Source organism: Saccostrea echinata, unplaced genomic scaffold (assembly GCF_033153115.1).
Source record: "Saccostrea echinata isolate AGI-Se365-2 ecotype Australia unplaced genomic scaffold, CSIRO_AGI_Sech_v1 ptg000029l, whole genome shotgun sequence".
In the NCBI taxonomy this organism is placed as follows: Eukaryota; Metazoa; Mollusca; class Bivalvia; order Ostreida; family Ostreidae; genus Saccostrea; species Saccostrea echinata.
In genome coordinates, this window is record NW_026889778.1 from 7,409,552 (window position 1) to 7,430,919 (window position 21,368).

Here is a 21,368-nt window from a genome sequence, read left to right on the forward strand (position 1 = left end):
TTTCATAAACAAATGATTTCAAATTTAATTTCCTAGGTTGTTGCAAATTGTGAAGATTATTCATTAAGTAAAAATTAATGATAAATGAGATATCAAAGAAAATGTGTTTTGATTGGGATTTAATTTATCACCTTCTTATTTATTGTAGAATACGTAATTTGCTTGCCCTCTTCGCCAAAATTTTAACCACTCTTGTAAACTCCAATCTTCGTGCACAAGTTTTTTAGAAAGGATGTTGTAATACGACATTTAGAACATGTTTGCAAAATTAAGGACATTGTACTAAGCCGTATTAACTATATACATTTAAATTCGAATTCTAGAGTTACTAATTAGCAGATTGACCTGAAAAATTATAAATTTCTGAAAACGTTTTATGAATGAAAAAGGTGAAGATAAAACAGTGATCGATCTCATCAATTCTACAAACAATAGAAATCCTTGAACTGGCATAACACACGGAACCCTTGAATTTTCAGAGGTTGGATCAGGTGCCTAGGAGGAGTAAGCATCCCTGGTTGTGAGCCTTATTATTGATCAGGTAGACCTAACCTTCCGTAATCAAATTAAGTAGAAAAACAAAGTTCGAACAATTGGTATGAAAGACGTAAGCCAAAATACGACCCAATGATAGGTTTAATTTACTTACAATGTAATTATGATGACACTAGAATTCACAAAATGCGGATTTGGTCGTTGAAATCCCGGTAACATCAACATATCTGTCAGTAGCGTGCTTCGGTCTAAAAATTTATACTTCTCAGAGAATGCTCTTGAGTAAAAAATTAGTAGGGAGATGTAAACACCATATGCAGGTGATCGCAGAATATAACCATAAATAAGGATAATAATAATAAAAATAATAAATAAAAAATCTAGATAAAACTCCGTCGATATATCTGAGAGTGGAGTTGAAGGCCATAGCAAGTGTTTTCATCTTCTCGTGTAAAAGTGTTTTTTAAAAATATCTTGTGTTTCATCGGAATATGAAAACAGGTCGGCTAATAAAGAAGCACAACGAGTGCCCAACAGAATTAGTAAGTTTTGTATCTTATACTTCCTTAAACATATCTGGTAGTCATACTTGAAAGAAAACATGTATATTGCAAATGTAAATCATATAGGGTGCCAATTTTGATGCACAAGATGCGCACTTCAAAAAATTATGTCTCCTCCGTGATGCTTCTGCCGAAACGTTGAAAATCCAAAATATGGAAATGAAAAAGGTTTTGAAGAGCTGAAAAAAGGTACCAAAGACTGGAGCCAAAGGATCAGGGCTATGCATGAAGGAGATAATCCTTAATTTTGTAATAAAATTCTTAATTTTACCACAGTATTTTAATATACGTATATCCGTATTTTCAATCTAGTACCGAAGTTCGTAGCTACTGGGCTAGGGAATCTGAGCTACATGTTTTTACGCATTTTACGAAATATGAAGTAAATTAACAGGTCCTCGGGACATCGCAATACATGAAACCTTTATTGTTGTATAATAAATATCAGTCAAGGGATCATAACATTGCATGTAGTGAACTTCGAAAAGATCAATTGCTTTCAGTATTACATTTGTCACTTGATTTCCAGTGAAATCAAAAGTACATTATTAATCCTTAGTTTTGTGAGAATATCAGTGGTTACAGGTAAACTTATAAGATTATAAACAGTATCCCAAGACGTTGGCGTAGTCAGCTCTCATACAATAAGCCAAATATACACTACGTTTCAATTAATTCGTTGTAACCTTTCGTCATTAAAAATAAGGTCTTCATAGATTTGAATGATTTTAAGTGCGTAACGCATGCTCTTGTGCATCGACTCGACTGGAAAAACTTAAACTCCATATGTTGATGATAATCGTATATTGCTACAAAGACGGAAAGCTGACGATAGAATTGTTGAAATCATCACGTTCATCATAAAGTTTTGTTGTTAGGTTGCCATTAACGTCTTTTTTCTAGTAAAGCATCCAGATATGAAACAGATGTGTTAGACTCAGTTGTGTCTTTTTTTTATTTCAAAGGGTTATATTGAATCAATGTAGGAATAAAATGAATGAAATATGTGGTGATAACGAACAGTATTTGAGCTCAAATGTCCATTAAACATTACAAATTAGGAGCAGAACAAACACGGACCTCTAAAATATCAGAGATGGGATCAGGTGCCATGGAGGAGTTAGCATCCCCTGCCTACCATCTTCGCTAGCCAAGGGCTTCTTATACGCTTCTCTCCTCATAAGCCCTTGGCATACGGTGTTAAAAAAAGTTGGGATTTTTTTCTCAAGTTGTGATTGGAGTTGATCGACATCGTTCGACCAATCAGCAATTGTTTTTTGTAAATGACGATATTTGCGTTCGGGATATATCTTGACTCTTTAATATCGGTAATGTGAAACACAAGTAAACAATGATCCGTAAGATAACATGCCATTCTATGAATAGCAATATGGTGTCATCCAATTTCTAAAGCAACGTGCAAAATATGTGATTAAGAATCTATACTGAAGATGTAGATTTGCATTTTTACATGTTTAAATAACAAATTAACATAACTCAATACCTTCTTGTTAATTATTCTTTAAAAACAAATTTTTTTTTAAATACGCTTTCTATTCCTGTTGATGACGCAATCTTTGCGTACCTGGTAAGAATCATGATCACGTGACAAAAACAATCCCGTCTTTTGTCAGCACCGTATGCCAAGGGTTTATGAGAAGAGTAGCGTACCAGAAACCCTTGGCTAGCGAAGATGCCTGCCTACAGGTCACACCCGCCGTGTGATCCTTTTCATGATCAGAAAATAACGGAAAAATCAGTCAACGAATCAGGGTGTAAATAATAGCCTAACAATTAGTGTGATAAATGTCAGTCAGCATTTGACTTAATAAAAGATTGTATTTGCTGACAAGGTCATTGTATCGACCATAGAACTTACGAAATGATGACTTTAAACGAAACTGCTGATATTCTTGTTTCATCAACTTGTTTGTCAATAATTTACCTCGTTTTAGAAATTGTACATACATATACGTAGAGCATGCTCTGGCGTATCCAACCAACGGAGAGATATAAACCCCGTATGCAGGTGATAAGGGTATATTGCTGCATAAGTAAGGGAAGTTGACAATTGAAAAGTTAAAGTCATCACGTTTATCATAAAGCTTTGTTGTTAGATTACCATTTACGTCTTTTTCTAATAAAATATCCAAATGTGAAACAGATGTGTCAGACTCTGTGGTATCATAAATTGATAAAGCGTCGTCGATATTTTTAAAGGTCGAATTGAAGACCACAACAAGAGAGTTATTCTTTTCCTGTAATAGTTTTTGAATAAATTCTATGTAATGTTCTTGTAATTACTGGTGAACGATCCCAATCAAATAATAACACATGTGTTCAATACACATCTTTATATAGAACTATATAGGAAGTGACAAACAAAAAGTAAAGATAATAAATTTCCGGATATTACATTCTCCATTATATGTATGCAAAAATAGGCCTGCTTATAACGGGACGCAATTACGCAATTAGTACCCGTGGGAATTCCAACAGATTGTTGGAGGACTTGATCTCCAAGAACTACAATGATATTGTCAATTGTCGATATATCTACGACGTTTTATGAATTTACAATTACTACTTTATATCATACATTGTATGTCTACTCGATATATCCCAGTGAACTTGATCTAAATTTATCAAAAAGTCTGTTTCATCTATTTCATATTTGACTGTTGTTTTATTCTGACTATAGGCGATTGTGAACAACTAATAACTAAGCTGTTCAACAAACTGGTTGACTTAAGCTCTTCCATCGTCAACTTCCCTTGTATGCTTTATGACAAAACATAACCAAAAAACTCTCACACACACAAAACAAAACAAACAAACAAACAAACAATAAACGAAAACATGATGCTACGTGGTTTATGATGCTTCACAAGATTAACGAAGTAAAGTGGATACTAATTTATTTAAGGGAATATATAGAATATATATATCACATGGTTTTGTTTGTAAACTCATTTATAAAATAATTTTGACTTTAAACATCACTTTATTTTACATTGAATCAGGACAATACGAAGTGTACAAAACTAACTGAAGTCTTGCAGAATTTTTGTCAAGCATTGAATGTTCGCAAAGCAGTTTCAAATTTTGTGGGGATGTGATTCTAAAATAAAACAAAGGAACTGTAGTATAATTAAAAGGAAAGATGAAGGGCCATTGAGGGTGTTTGAAGTGCTTCCTTTAAATAATTATTTCTAAATTTATATAACACAAGTTAATTAAACCATTTTAATAACTAGGTCAACATTTTTTGAAAATAAATGTTAATTAAAACATTGTGTTGCAAGAATGACAATTACAGGATTCCTTAAAAAACTTTCCAACATATCTCTTAGACAGGAAAGTTTAAAAAACGGATTCCTTAAACTTTTTAACATATCTCCTAGACTTTCTCTTATTTAACATTATTGTTACTTATAAATTATACGACTATTATTTTCACATTTAATTGAATCCTATTCTATATAACAAAATATAAATTAATGTCAAACTATGTAATTCTCGAGAGGGACGTTAAACAACAAACAATCAATCTCAATCAAACTATGTAACTAAAATGGTGTATCGTACGTTTTTTAATAACGGTCATGAAGAAAGAGGGAGTAGCCAAAGCGAAGAAATATAATGGTATGCACACGCTTTTATTCAATCCGTATTTTATTCAATATAGTTACACTTATTATTTTTTTTTTTACTTCACAACTTGATTTAGCGGCGGGGGGGGGGGGGGGGGGGGGGGCAAGATAAACGTATGGCATTTGATTTTAAAAAAAAAAACGATTAAAACTGTATCACGCATTATTAACTAAAAAATTTACATTTAATTATTTTTTAATTCATAATGTATGTTTTTTGTTTGTATGTTGTTTAACGTCCCTCTCGAGAACTTTTCACTCATATGGAGACGCCACCACTTGCCGGTGGAGAACTGCAAATTTTGTCCTATACTCGGCACTTACGGCCATTGAGTAGTGAGGGATCTTTTTCGTGCCAGCACCTACTGCGACACGGGACCTCGGTTTATACGGTCTCATCCGAAGGACCGGTCTCCACGTCCCACAGTGGGATTCGAACCCGCGACGTAAGGATCAACTCCTTACTTCGCGACTCTAGAGCAGACTCTCTAACCACTGCGCCACGCGGGCGACCATAATGTTTGTAATAAAGGGATAATATGTTTTGTAGACTTTCGACTTTTATTTCAAGATCCAATACGTAAATAAAACCAAAATAGGAAGGAAAATTAGATTTGAAAGATCAATATCAAAAAAAATGTGACAGGTGCATGAACACAACTTTCGAAGCAGATAAGCACTTCCCATCATTATCAAAATAGAGGAATTTCATTTGGGAGACATTTCGTAAAATATTATGGTTTTAATAAACTGCGCGTGAATTTTTTCACATTACTTTTTTAAGGATAAAAAGCTGTCCCTAACTGACATTTTGAATGCAACATCTAAAGATTTTAACACATTAGTGATAATTTTTTTTTATAAAATCCTTTTACACATGATGTCATTAAATTTTTACTGGAATTATAAGTTATATTAAATTCTTGGCTCTCATCTTTATACAACAAACATGTATTTCTAACAAATGTATGTTGTTGTTCCCGTTTCTCAAGCAGTTGTATTATTCACGTTATGCTTTGGTTATGTTTTGTCCTCGTTACATACGGAATTTGTTTTGTTTAATTGTTTAACTTGACAAATCCTCTCGTTCCAAGTGAGCATTTTGCTGATTTTATGGTTTGTTTGTTACAATTTTCAGTGATAAGTTTCATGCTAATTTAAATTCATTGTTTTCAATAACTTATCAGTATTGAGTACTGATTACTTCAATCATTTTATTAATATAGAAGGTTCACGGCAAGTGTAACCTGTCGACATAGAGCTTACTCCAAAGCACCTACACACGCCTTTCGTGCTTCCAGGCGGTCGCGTTTTTCCATATTCTGGAATTGTGCTGTTTAATATGTATGTTAGATTTATCACTTGTTACCTGTTCATAAATATTTTGCAATTATTTACGACAGAAACATTAAACTTAAAGGACTTAATTCTGTAATATCTGCCCAATTATTTAAATTTGGTGTAGAAGTCCTTAATTTTGTTTTAAACAAGGGAAAGATTCACAGACTTCCAAAGAATAAAAAAACGTCATTAACAATCACGTCATAAGTTATATATGACGTCAAGCAAGAAAACTGCTCAAATACAATATTTCAATGATTCAAATGAATGTTTTACGCCAATATTTTGAATGGAATCTATCGAGCATGGTCTGCTCGCATTTGATCATTTCATATAATGGGTAGAATAATCATATCAATGAATTATGTGAATATAGTAGCCAATCAAGTTTGGGTTCCGTACATGCTGTAGTGAATATTATATAAACATTTTTTTCTCCACTTTAAAAAAAATCGATAAAATCGATCCGTTTTGACTCAACAGAGACAAAAATTGTCATATACTTGTTTCCAATTTATTCTAAATTTTGTTACAAAAAATTGATTTTATATGGTATGTAGTATTCTGCACATTTCAAGAGATTTTTGAAATTTTGCTTTTATGGACCCAAGAATATGCTTTACGGAATATAGGTTATTTTAGCTTAATTTTTACATAGGGATTCACAAATAATACTATTCGCCAGAGCTGTTTGTCTGCACTATAAACTCCTGTCTCTTACAACTGGTGATTGATAAGATTAACGCACTAAACAAATCCGAAAACGTATTAAGAATTGTCGGATGAAAATGCAATTTTCAACACCTTAAATTGTATTTTTTGCTAGAATGAAATATGAAGATAACGAAGAGTATTCAATCTCGAAAGTCCAATGAAACGATACAAATTCGGAGCAGAGCAAACACAGACCTCAAAATTTAGAGGTGAGATCAGGTGCCATGGAGGATTGAGCATCCCCTATCTACCGGTCACACCCGCCGTGTGCTCCTTGTCATGATCGGATAAAACCCGGAAGACACTTTAGTGTATACATCATGGCATAACAATTAGTATGAAAAACATCAGTCAGCATCAGTCAGCATTTGCCTTAATGAAAGGTTGTATGTGCTGACAAGGACCATACCTTCAAGGTGATAAATGTACTACAGTTTTATTAAATGAAACCTTAGTGAATCTCGTAACAGAGTTATATTGACTATGGTCAAGTAGTGTTTCCCTGGCATTACTTTGATGTCATTAAATTTGATACTGAGTTAATATAACATACAATAAACGTATTACATTTGGTAGTGTATTCTAATTGGTGCCTTTTGCAGAAAACAGCTTTATCTGTATCAACTTCCGTATTTTCTCGCTTATAAGATTTTTGGGAGCTAAAACTTTATGTCGGACTAATAAGGTAGGGGCTCCATGGGCTAAAATCGGCCCCCAAAATATGGAATTTTCAAAGTTAGTCCAAAAAATGGACTCCACTTGTATTTGACTATTTACAATTATTGTATTCCATAAATAGACAAACTTCGGGAAATGGAGTACAATTATAAATTAATCAAATAAAATACCTCTGCAGGCATGCACCAAAATGGAATTTCATTTGAATGTTCACTATTAAAGTATCTATCAACAGTTGAGGTAACGTATTGGTGCAAGCCTGTGGAGCATGAAAAATCTGATGATGAATGCAAAGCTTGCAAACGTTTCAAGTTATCAATTATCATTTATAATATCAATAAAATCGACTTTGGATATCATTTTGTGATGTTATATCATCGTAAGGTTAAAAAAAGCATGCTTTCATATACTAATCGACAAATGAAATAATTGATATCAATTTACGGCGTGGTAGTTGAAATCATAGAGCTAAAGCTTTAGGTCTACGTTGAAATATGCAGTCATTTAGGATATTCCGAATCACCCCGCATTTTGCTACTCTCGGTAATTTACCTTATCGCTGTACCTCGCACAACATATGCACACTTGTGATAATCAAACAATGATTAAGAGTACATTCAAAAAAGAGGTAAACATAATTCGTTAATTAAAAACTTAAAAAAAAAATAATTTCATTAACCAGCTTTCCTTTCAGAAGAAATGCCTGTGTAATAACGTTGCATTGTATTCTCATCGACGTTGTGGCGTTGTTGCCTTGCTGGTGGATAAAACATAGTATATTAGGTATTGGTAGAACAGCAATTTTATAAGCTTCCATGAGCATTAATTGTTTTTTATAACACCTTAGAAATATGTAGTTGCGTCTGTAGCCCCCTACAGTTTGGGGTATTCTGAATCACGTGTATACATGACCACAGCCGAATAAATTGCTCACGCTACACTTGCAATCTGGCTGATATTTTTATACATGTTATACATGTAATATTGGTTTTCTTGAGATTCAAGGGGTATGAAAGTAATGATTTGACAAAGCAAGAGCTAATAAGACTAGACCGGGTCTAGTCTCATTAGCTCTTGCTTTGTCGATGTTTTTATCATACAAATACGGATATGCATGTATACAAACACATGTACAAAAATGCAAATGTATGTGGATGTTATGCAGAAATATTAGTGTTGTCTTAACATAAGTTGGTTTAATTCCTTTTCATACATTTTTTTTAATCATCATCATTTTTTTTCGGGGGGTGGGGGGTCCTACTCGTACAATTATTATTACTAGTACTACATTTTCAAAATGTTTGGCATTGAAAAAAATATAGTAACTCTGTGATAAAAAAAAAAGGAAATGGTTTTCAAAGGTCGGAACTTAATTTTGTGGAGGAAAGGAAGATCTAGGGTTATCAAATTAATAAAATATAAAAACTTATGGACTTTACTCATCTTATATTTCTTCAAATATAAAAACAACAAAAAACTTATAACATCTGACAGAATTTTAAGTCACAATAGAAAAAGGGACGTCAGTGTTTTTTTTCTTTTGGCAACAAAACTGCTTACAAAATTTGTAGTGCACTGACAACTCTCCAACTGTAAATTCCTTATATCACAAATGTTTTCCTCGTGTGAAAAAAAACCCTATATACTTAATTTTAGTGTGCAGTATGCTTTTGGTATATTTTTACTAGGAAGGAAATTCTTCAAAATTATACGTCAGGTTTGAATTTTTTTTAATATTCCCAGCAAGCGAAATGAATTTGAATTAGAATATCTACATTGAATGCCGAAACTTCATAATACTCCCTACGAATAAAGTATCTACAAAGCTTTTTTCTTTACTCTTTAAAATATTAACAGCTGTGAAGTAGAAACTTCGGGAGTACTGTGCAACAATGTATTCGAGAAGCGGTGTCACATAGATATGGATACTTAAATATTCAAAGGAACGTTTGGAAAATTTGAAATCACAAAATTTTACCAATTCCATAATTTCGCTAAGTCAATAATATAAAAACGTGAGACTTTTCAACTTTATATGCAACCATTCCCCACAATAAATTAAAGTCCAGACTTTTTGACATCATAGACAGCTGCTTTTTCAATAAAAATGGAATTCATTTATTTACTTAGCTTGTCACTGGTCATTTGCATGATAATTTTGCTAAAAGAAACATTATGATTGTAAACACAAGTACTCTAAAGTTGATATTAAGTATGGCTCCGTGTAAAAATCATGCAGGATGCGATAAATGGGGGGGGGGGGGGTTCAGATTTTTTTCAAACTTGGCATGTTGGTAGAGAATGCTAAGATACTACATATTAAAAAATGATTTTTTATCAATTCTGTGTCTGGTTGTCATGGCAAATGTTAAACTGTTTTCGGTAAAACAGGGCTGTAATTTCCTTTAAAGATAGGCAAAAATATTAATATTTCAGATGAAATAAAAAGAAAATCAGACAATAAATCACTTTTCTACTTTATACACATCTATTCCCCACGATAAATTAAAGTCCAGGCTTTTTCATATCATTGACAGCTGCTTTTTTCAATAAAAATGGAACTCGTAAATATACTTACCTTGTCATTGGTCATTTGCAAAATTATTTTGTTAAAAAACATTCTGATTGTATGGTCAGTGCATTTACTCTGAACAATCCGGAAACATGGCATGCAAATTTGAATTGTGTAAAAACGTTGAAAAAAAAGTATTTAATTCTTCCATTTCATGGATTGAGATGAAAGGTACCCCTGTGACAAAAAAAAAAAAGATTATTTTCGATACAATTTCATTTATTTTCTCCAAAATTATTTCAGAGGGATTCAGCTATTTTCTGCTACATTTCTCGGATATGGAAGGCATTCTGACTGTGGTCAGGGCCTGTCCTAAGACACAATAACATTATTCTAACTAAAACATGTGTAAGATGTCATTTTTTTTTTCAAAATGGACATGATATTGATACGACATGTGGGAACTGGCCATCCCCAATAATTTTCCCAATCCATACTTTACTGTATAAAATATAATCAATAATCATAAACCGGTTATAAGAAGTGAATTTAAATTAAATCCTAGCTATTAAGCTGTTCAAACAGCTGTCCGAATATACCTGTGGCGCCGGTACATTATCTTCCCTCTCCAACTTGAGTAAGCTGACACAATCGGACTGCAACTCCTCTCTGAGGGCTTATTCTTGGATTCTGGTGGATTACCTTAGAAGTTAATCTTCCGATATAGACCATACTGATGTCAGTAGTAAGGAAAAATGCCGATACCCTGATCAACTCGATGACAGTAATTCCTAAGCTATATTTCTCCGTTTCACGGATTTTTTTTCTTATAATTCACAAGAGGTCTTTGCTTAATCTGTTCTTGTAAATTCCTTTCAATCATTGTTTTCTCAATTCACATGGATATTTGCAATGAACACCACATGATGCAACAAAATAACTTTGCAGAGTACAGCTTGCCCGCCATTTTTTTTGCAATCGCCACCTATATAAATTTTCTACTGGAGATAAGTCATACGAAGAATCATAACCAATTCCAGATATTTAACACCCCGTATCTTTTCAATCCTTCGTTTGCACAAGAATATAGGAGTAAATTTAATTTACACGTTCCAATTTCATGTAATTATGTGTTTAGATTTTATACATTTTCTTGGATTTTAAAGAAAATATTTTCTGAAACATGCACTATTTACACACTATCCATACAAAATTACCCTCGAGTATCTTATCCCTAGCTATATGAATAAAAGGAGAAGTATAAAAAAAATTCCGTTCCTTATCGATCATTTTTTACCCAAATGAATATATTAAACTCAGCTTTAATGAATTTGCAGAATATTGATGTAGCGCCTTTTATGTGCTACCTGCATGATTTTTACGCGGAGCCATACTTAAAAAAGATGTTCGAGTTTCTGATTGACAATATTTAGGTGGTTTTTGGAGAACAGGTCTTCCAATAATCTGTCGGAATACTCATGGGTACCAATTGCGCCCCGTTATTAGCAGACATTTTTGCATTCATACGAAGCATGTATTCAAAATCTTGCACATGAAAAGATTGGCTGTGGCCTTCAATTCTACATTTAGATATATCGACGCCGGATTATCAATTTACAATACCTATTTCCATTCATATGTCGACACGATAAATCCCAGAGAGCTTGAAATTAAATCTGACACATCTGTTTCATACTTGGATACTAAAAAAGACGTTAATGGTAACCTAGCACCAAAGCTTTATGATAAACGTGATGACTAACTTTTCAACCGTCAACTTCCTTTGTTTATGCAGCAATATACCCTTATCATCTGTATACGGGGGTAATATTTCGCACCTTGTAAATGCAAATTACTTATAAATCTTCTTTTATTTTGTCAAAATGAGGAAAATAATTTTGGTCTGGTAGTTTATGAAATATTTGAAAACCTTTTCTGGGACAACCCTTCAGAATAGACATGGTTTGCCTAAAATATACGAAATTCTGATTAGAGGCCGTTTTTTCCATCATTTCGGCATATTTATTGTAGTTTCAAAAGGGAAACAAACTATTAACATTTCTGTCCACACACGGACCTACTAACAGTTCATTTTATAAGGAAAAACTTTTTTGAATTGTTTAAACGTATTATATCGATGCTCTCGTGGCTAGTGAACAAATAATTTCATATGATGATATCAGAGACAAAGCTTTATAATCTATGGATGTACTGCAGTGCTATTATACTATTTGTGAGTTTGACTAAAGGTAGGTCTCTACTCGTTTCCATGTTTTAATATTGTTGCCTATAGATAAGGATTCTTAACATACACGCTGTAAAAGTTGTAAAAACACAAGAATTGTGAACACTTAAATTGTATTTTAAAGGATATTAAATAAATAGTATGGTAATCATATATGCAAAGACATTAACAAAGTTGTATTTTTGGGATTGTTTAAAAGTTGATGCTCAAATATGTGAGGCACAACAGTCTTCTACAAACGGATCATATTTTGCATATAACGCTTGTGATGACGACATGGACACATTTTCTCTAACTATGGATGACGAGAATCCAACATGGTCAATGACTCTTGATAAAGCTCATGAGATCTTCTGGATTTTCCTGAGCATAAGTTGTGGTATTTTGATTGATAAAAATTTATGAGGCTATAAAAATTCTAAATTACCTGTAATTCCCTGTGCATATTTGATCTTCAAAATCTTATTACTCATTTTCAACCTGTAAACAATTTACAAACTTTTTTTTCTTAAAGGAAGGTATGATATCGATCTACAACTTGGAGTAAATGAAATTCAAACTTGTAAACAGATTGAGAGAATGTGCAATGTAACCAGTGAGACTGAAATTGTTACTTGCGACACTTCTGGAGATGTTTTTGGAAATAAAATTATCATAAGAAAAGTAGATGATGGTGCTATGAAAATTAATGAAGTAAAATCAATAGGTATGAATTATTTGTTTTTTTATTTGTTCTTACTACAAGGAACAGTGCTTTACTTGGAGAATTGAAAGCTTTTTCTTTTCTCTTTACAATGGACAGTCCAATCGTATTCAAGGAAGACAAGCTTTATATGCTTTAATTCTTTTCATGACTAGATTTTAAAACCTTGAAAAATATACCGGTAAAAACCCAGACTGGTGGTTTGAATGCTAAGGATGATAGGGATGCTTTTGACGGCAATCTATATTCCAGCATTATAACAAAGGAAAAATATGATGCAACATGGTATATGACTATGGAAAACATGTACGGGATAAAATGGATACTTATTTCTATGAGAGGAGGTAGTGTATAATATTAGCTCATTTATTTTTATAATTTTTTAAAATTCTCAAAAGAACACGAAGGATAGGTTCAGGTATAACTTTCGATTCTGCATTTAATTAGGAAATTACGAAGTGCATATAACAAAGAAAAGTCTGGTCGTCTTCGATGAACTGACTCTTTGCCGTGCAGTTAATTTACATAATCCTGCTACAAAATACCAGATTATCGTAGAATGTGAAAGAGAAATGAAAGGGAATTCTATCATAATCAAAAGGACAGATGAGGGACCAATTAGACTATTTGAAGTGCATCCTATAGGTAACAAATATCAATAATCCATGTTTTAACTTTATTTAACAAATTAGTATTCTTTCCTTACTAGCATGATGTTTGAAATATTCTCATTCAAATTGAACAAAGTCAATCATTGTACAAGATTTTAAAAAAAAATGACCAGCAATGGATTTCCTACCAGATATTCAATTCAGCATACCAACTTGAAATTCCATTACTATATTTTATGCTGCTTATTTTGATAAAATCTATTGTAGTTTGTCCTGCATACCATTATGGAATAAATTGTGCTAAATGCAAAAAGACATGTTTTTCCTGCAATCCGATATCAGGTGTATGTATGCAATGCTTTGGACCTTTCTTTGGTGATTTTTGTCAACATCAATGTCCAACAACGTGTCTCAATACATGTGACCAAGTGACCGGAAGTTGTGATAACTGTAGGGATGGATATCATGGAAAGTACTGTGAACTTCAAATGTCTACAGATTGTAGGTTGAAATATTTATTTATTAAAATCAAACTTTTATTTTTAATGAGCATTCTTTCCTATTCCTTTCTGAGTAACATCTCTTTATTGTTACATGGAGTAAATTTAACATAAGGCACAGAACTTTTCATCAAATTTGACTGATTTGTTTCATACCTATTGTTAGACCTTTGTTTTTTATAATATATTTGACTATGGAATGTTTCGTCTACCTGATCAATGCATTTGGCTCAAGGGTGTGACAGGTCAACAAGGGATGCTTATTATTCCTAGGCACCTGATCCCACCTCTGGAATTTTCCGGGTGTCGGTGTTTTATGCCCTGTTCAGGGATTTGAATATTTTTTTTTTATAGATTTTTTGAGATCGATCAGTGTTCCCTATCTTTACTTTTTCATAATTGATTAAGAACAGCTCTCTACTAATTATAAACAGATATACTATTTTACTTCTGCCTCTATTTTATAATAATTTAATTTTGTTTGTATTCTAACCTCTGATTGGTTAATATCCAAAAAGGAACACAAATTATTTCTGTATAACCTGGTTTGGTATGGGGACACACCCCCCTGACAACCAGCTGAATCATCTGTATCCATACAATCCTCTCATTTCCAGTCCTCGGGATTCATGGAAAATTCCAGATTTAATGAATGTACCAAACAATAATTCGATCTTACCACATGTAAACAAACAACAAGGCTGCTAGGCCTATGTATCAGTTTTTACCTCCCCTCGCTTCCCATCACTGCCGGTACTTCCGTTACTACGGTTGTATTATTGAGCGGCAAATTTGAACTAATAAAAAGCAACGAAATTTTACACCCATAGTTATTTAATGATTTTAAAATTAAATTATAAGGAATGACTCTAATTCTTGGCCAAATTATTCGCGTATAACCTGGTTTGGGTCAGTTTACGCTGTTTTATAATCCGCTTCGCGGATTATAAAGCGTAAACTGACCCAAACCAGGTTATACGCGAATAATTTGGCCAAGAATTAGAGTCATTCCTAAATTAAATTGTATAAAATTAAAAATTGTATACTCATGCATTAAGTTATTTTTATTTCTATACGTATGTAAAATATAAATATATTGTTGTTTCCTGTAGATAAGAGAACTGAAGTGGCAAGCAGTACAAATTCCGAGTCTAGTACCGTTCTGTTGGATGTCCTTAAAGGTACTTATTATCATTTTGTTATATCGAACAATATAGGATTGTCATATTTTTTTTGAAATACCTGGGGCTTTGACACATCGTAGTGAAATTCATTTTTTAACGTAACTTGAAATATTGACTTCTTTTGACAACCCCTTGGTGTTTGGCATATTTATGAGACCCCGAAGCTAAAGCGCATTTTAAAGGACTGCCTTTTAGTCGGTCAGTATAATAGTAATTAAGACAGATTTTCGTGTTGAGTGTACTTGAGTTTGGAGCGACAGAAAAGAGTGAGCGTCAAATCAAATATCTGCAAGTCATCTGAGGTATCAGGCATAGGTAATACTTGCAAATAATTGGTGTATACATGGTTTATTCATTTATAAACTGGTTTGTGTAATGTGCAATATATGTTTCGATTCCAAAGAGGGAGATATATTTTGCAGTAGATATTATCTCTCTATATGATGACATGAGATCCATGAAATATGACATGCTGGATAAAAATTACAAAACTACTTACACATGTACTATGCAATTTTTATATCTTAAAGCTTGGATTTAGGAATTGTGTTGTTGTAATGTCATTAATATATAGAGAGTGTCATAATTATTTCTCAAAACCAAGGCGTCATTTTTGCTAAGTACAATTAGAACAGATCAATTTCAAGTCAATTACCTGCAGGAAGTTCTAATAACAGTTTTTACTGATTAGGTAGTTTTCCAATATACATTTTCTTGGATTGTCATCTGCATTTCTAATTCGTTTTTCTTTTCACAAATTAAACGTGTGACCCAATGCTTTTTTATGCATCTCTTCTAGATCTGGGAATAAACCAGCGTTTATCTAAGTAGAGAATATAATATTGTCTTCATAGCTTTATCTCGAGTCCACATGTGTGTATGACAAATTTTAAAATGTTTTAATTGCCAATTTATTTACAATTATGAACATGTGGGCGTTAGCAGCTTTGTTTCCTTTTGGAAGATGGAGATGATAAAGAAGAATCTAATGAACTTCCAATCTTGTTACTGGTTCTTAGTCTCTTGGTAGTTCTCTTATTCCTGGTTGTCATTATCATCAAAGTAACGTATTTTTCATTTCCTAAACTTTCTAAGTTTATTATTCATATTGACAATTGTAAAATCGATTTTAATTTATATTTGAATTAGAATTTGAAGATACCGTCGAGTTTACAGAGTAAACATAATTAGAGTTTAATTTATGGAGATTGCTTTAATTTATGAATATTTGGCATATTAACATATCAGACTTTTCTTTGTATACGAGTCATTTATTTTTATCCAATCTATATCATAAAATTGTTAGAATACATATTTTAAGACATCTTTCAATTTAGCTAAAATATAGATGGTATAGATTTTTAATGGTAATGTTAAAGGAAATAAAATCAGATTTCAGATTTCAAGTTTTGCTAGATTTCAAATAAAAAAAAATCTGTAAATTCTTTTCATTTTTATTCATTTTCATAATGCTTGGTTGGACTTGTTTTTTAACGTAATAGATGGAACAAACAGAAGTCAAAAACAGATAAGGAAAGTGGATTTTCCGAAAATCTTCGGAGATCAGAGTCAAGAAATGAATCGGAGCTAGAAGAAATTCCTCAGAACGAGGCTGATTATGTAGAGGAGGAAGCCATCACTGTAGAGTATTGTAACCTGACGTCACAGAGGGTCTACGTAGAACAATTTATACGAGAATTACCAGAGAAAAAATGCAATGGTATATTAGAGAAAGAATTCGATGTACGTTGCAATATTTTTTTATGACTCTTTCTATCTTATGTAATTTCTTAGAGTGTTGAAAATTTGTGAAAACATTTCCAACAACAAGCTCATGAATTCCATTGACTGGACTTTGAGCAAAGGCCAAATGTTAATTGAAGTTCAACTTTACGTCGGATGCTACAAATTTAAACTGCAAATCTTTTATAAAATTGCAGTTTCTAAATTTCTCTCTTGTCTATTCTGAAAAGAAATTGTTACAATACTGGATTCATCGATGAACTTAATGTCTCTTTTCTGAAGCAAGTATTTATGCATTGAGTCCATCATTTACTTAAACGAATGAATCAATTCTCTGTTTTATTGTAGGACCTTCCGAATGGATTACTAGAATCTTATTCAAGCGCACTTAAAACGTCCAACAGGAATGGGAACAGATACAAAGGCATCTATCCTTGTGAGTTAAAAAGTCTGAGAAAGAAAGTGAAGCCTCATTTCAGATCTGATATACATGTATTCTTCTATATGTTTCCAATTTTTTTATTCAATTGATGGTGGATACAATATTTCATCCTGTTAAATCTACGCTCATTTTTTCAGATGACTATAATCGTGTAAAGTTGATCAGAACAGAAGTTGATAAAGACAATGATTTTGTCAATGCTTCATACATTCATGTCAGTATAAAATGCATTTATGAGATGATTATAAGGGGAAAAAAACATCTTTTCTTATTTTTTTTTAAACGCATATATATATATATATATATATATATATATATATATATATATATATATATATATATATATATATATATATATATATATATATATATATATATATATATATATATATATATAATCACTATTTGTTGTAGGGTTTCAACAGAGAACGCACCTACATAGCTTCGCAAGGTCCATTTTTAAAACTATTTATGAAATTTGAATTATATTTCTTTAAAGTCCAGACAAATTCCAAATCTACAATTTGACAATACTTTGAAAATTTGTCCATTTTAATGAACTTTATTTTGGTAGTTCCTGTTAATAAATTGAACAGTTCTTATGAAAAATAAATACTAACATTATTTGATTTGCTGAAATTATTTTTTAGGTTCCTGTGAAACAATTGAAGTAATTTAAAAAATCACTATCTGAGAAATAATTTGCTATAGGTCATATTTCATATATAGTTAAAATCGAAGGATTTATCAATTAGCTATGTAAATAGGTCCTTTCAATCCAAAGACATTAGAGGATTTTTGGGCAGTAATATGGCAGAACGACTCTACAAGAATTGTTATGTTGACCAGTCTGTACGAAGGAGATAAGGTGGGAATCTCCAATACTAATATAAAACGTTATGGATAATAGCGAATCATCTCATTTAATGAAAAAAGAATGATATTAAAAGCTATATCTACATGTATTATTTTTACATTCAAGTTATGAGTAAGTTATGAGTATATCGTTTATTTTAAACGCATGAAACGGATGTTCAACTATAAACTATCTATGAACGTCTTGAGATAAACAACATTTTTCATTTTTAAAGATGAAATGTTTGAAGTACTGGCCGGACACAGAGCTAGACATTGGTCCATATACCATTAAACTGGACAAAGTGAATGTTTATGACCACTACATATTGCGTTATTTGGTTGTCCAATATCAGGTACCATGTACAATTATTTTTATGGTCTTAATTCACTTAAAGTTCATAGTGTGAAATTATATGCATTAGATAGTCACTATGTACTTCCACTTGTGTATCTGTCATATTGCATTTTCCGCTTCATGATTGCTTTGTACATTAACGATGAGGAAATTGATAATTGTTTGAAGTAAAAGATGTTTATAACAAGGGAATTTCAGGAAAAATATAAAACTGGATTGATCGATTAGAATAAATAAAAATAACGGATATTTTGTATCTTATCAATCATGGCAACCTGCATTGATTGGGGCAATTTGGATTAGCTAAAGTCGCTTCATTTTGTGTTGTTAGCGCATTTTATTTATACACATAGTATGATTGTTAAGGAGGTTCGATCCTGTTATCGAAAGTATTGAGAATCTTTTATCAAGTATATTTTTGGAATGTATACACATATCTTAATAAAAATACTTAATGAAAAAATATCTTCATTAAAAATCAAAACCAAAAATGGTGGTCAATGGCTACGAAGCATTTAATATGACCTTTTTGCACTGTAATTACGTCTAACACATAAATCGAGTTTTTTCTCTAATATTTCTTATCCAAATAAATTATTGAAACAAACACAGTCATTTTTCGTCTTGAATATTCTTTTTAAAATTTGTGATAACAAAAAAAGTTTCCATTTACTTCGCATAGTCATTATATGGCCTTTTTGCACTCAAAAAATGTCATTTTTCTGGCATTAAAAATTTAACAAGCAATACAATCATTTGAAAGTAATGACATTTTTCTGAATTTAAGCAGAATGGTTAAAATAAACTTGTATATTCAGAAAAAAAAGTTAAAAGTTGGGGTTTGTGGTGTTAATTTTTAGATATAACTAAAATAGTGTAAATTTTTAGCCTAAAGTGTGCTATTTTATCCCAGGGACTTTCAAAATATATTTGCTATATTTGTCCAATATGATGATAGGATTCATGACGGTTAATTTAATATATTATTAAGGACCAGCATAAAACATTTCACTCCACAAAACAACTCTGTGTGCAGGCTACATGTAAAAATATGAATCCAAACTTAACAATACTGTAAAGATTTCGAAAGAGAAAAATTGACCATTTTCTTCTATAAAACCTTCCGCCATAAAATATAGTTCCTCAATTAATGCTTTCGGTATGGAATTTATTCATGGGGTTTTAATTGAATGTAGTTTAACTAGCATTGAAGAATTTAAATTTATTTTAAGAACTAAAACATTATATAGATTTTTTTTAAATAGCTATAGAGTTCTAGACAAAAATCTGCTCAAAAAGATCAGAAACGAACCTCGTTAAGTCAGACACAATTGACAGTAAAACAACGCATAAATAGAGAAACAGAAATACATTCCTCAAAGCACTACTTTCAGTAATAAAAACCATTAGCATGCAAGTGTCCAAAGGTTGTCTTAATAATTTTCAATGTGCAGTTATGTGTTTGTAATTTTATGTTTGGTTAGGAAGAGGAAAAAAGAGTGACACAGTTTCATTTTATCACGTGGCCTGACAACTCCGTCCCGGAGGATCTGACGTCACTCATCTGCTTCCGTAATTTGGTCAGAAATGATATAACGTCATCAGACGGACCAATTGTTGTTCACTGCAGGTTAACCTTTTAAACAAAATATACCTATTTTACAGTTGACTAATTCAAAAAGTTAGAAGAGTTCTTTATAAATTTCAACGATAAAAGATTACCACAACAAAATATTGTTATAAAAGATTGTTAAATAAACATAGGAAAAGTCTTGAATATAAGCTCCCTGGTACATTTTAGTGCAGGAATAGGTAGGACAGGGACATTTATTGCCCTTGATTATCTCCTAGAAGAGGGCGCTGCTGAACAGACGATTGACGTCAAAGGATACGTAGCTTCTCTTCGACATCAGCGCGGGAATTCTGTGCAGACTTCCGTAAGGTCTTTGTTTAAAATTTGAAATGTCCTGTATACAGTACGTTTAAATATGTGACCATGTTTTGTACCCCACGATCTGTTCTTCATAAACGTAAGTTTTCTGTCTTTCATGATCGGAAACCATTCGTATATTCATTTTTTCAGAAAGATATGAAAATAATATTCTTAATTATTTTTCTGTCTTTCTAATATTTTAAAATTCATCAAAGCAAATACTTTGTAAAAATATTTCTGTTTACTTTGTGGTGCAGAAATGATTAATGTTTTGTTAGAGCAATGCATTTAAATCCTACTTTTTCTTATGCTTTTAGGAGCAGTACATCTTCCTTCATGACTCATTGGTAGAAGGGTTCTAAAATAATAGTGTTCGCAAAAGCGTTTTGTCGGTACTTTAACCCCAGGATTCCACTTATATGTGGGCCATACACCATAATTCAATTTGAAAACGGACACTTAGTTTGATACACTGATAAACAGTTATTACCCGTAACCAGATAAACACAGTCAGCCGCTAGATAAAAACAGTTCTGACGGTATCTCATGCATGGATTATAATCTAACAAATTCGTTTTATAATACGTTATTTGACTGGATAAAAAGAAAGATAAAAATTTCTACAAATTGAAGACATATCCAAAAGGAAATCCTTTCATGCATTACTTTATGACAAAATTTAATAATTAGGTATAAATTATTTTATTTTTTAAACGTATCAAAGTAATTTATTGAAATAGTTTCCGTATTAATATCTTAATAGGTATTGTTTACGTAATAAAACAAAATATCACAGAACATCAAACAGGCCCCAGGATCATGAAATATCGTATTAGCT

At 31.9% G+C, this 21,368-nt stretch overlaps 1 pseudogene; it reads left to right on the forward strand.

The window, feature by feature from the left end:
* LOC133194911 (uncharacterized) overlaps positions 1-20,931 on the forward strand; it is a 31,507-nt pseudogene extending 10,576 nt beyond the window's left edge.
* The last annotated feature ends 437 nt before the right edge of the window (positions 20,932-21,368 follow it).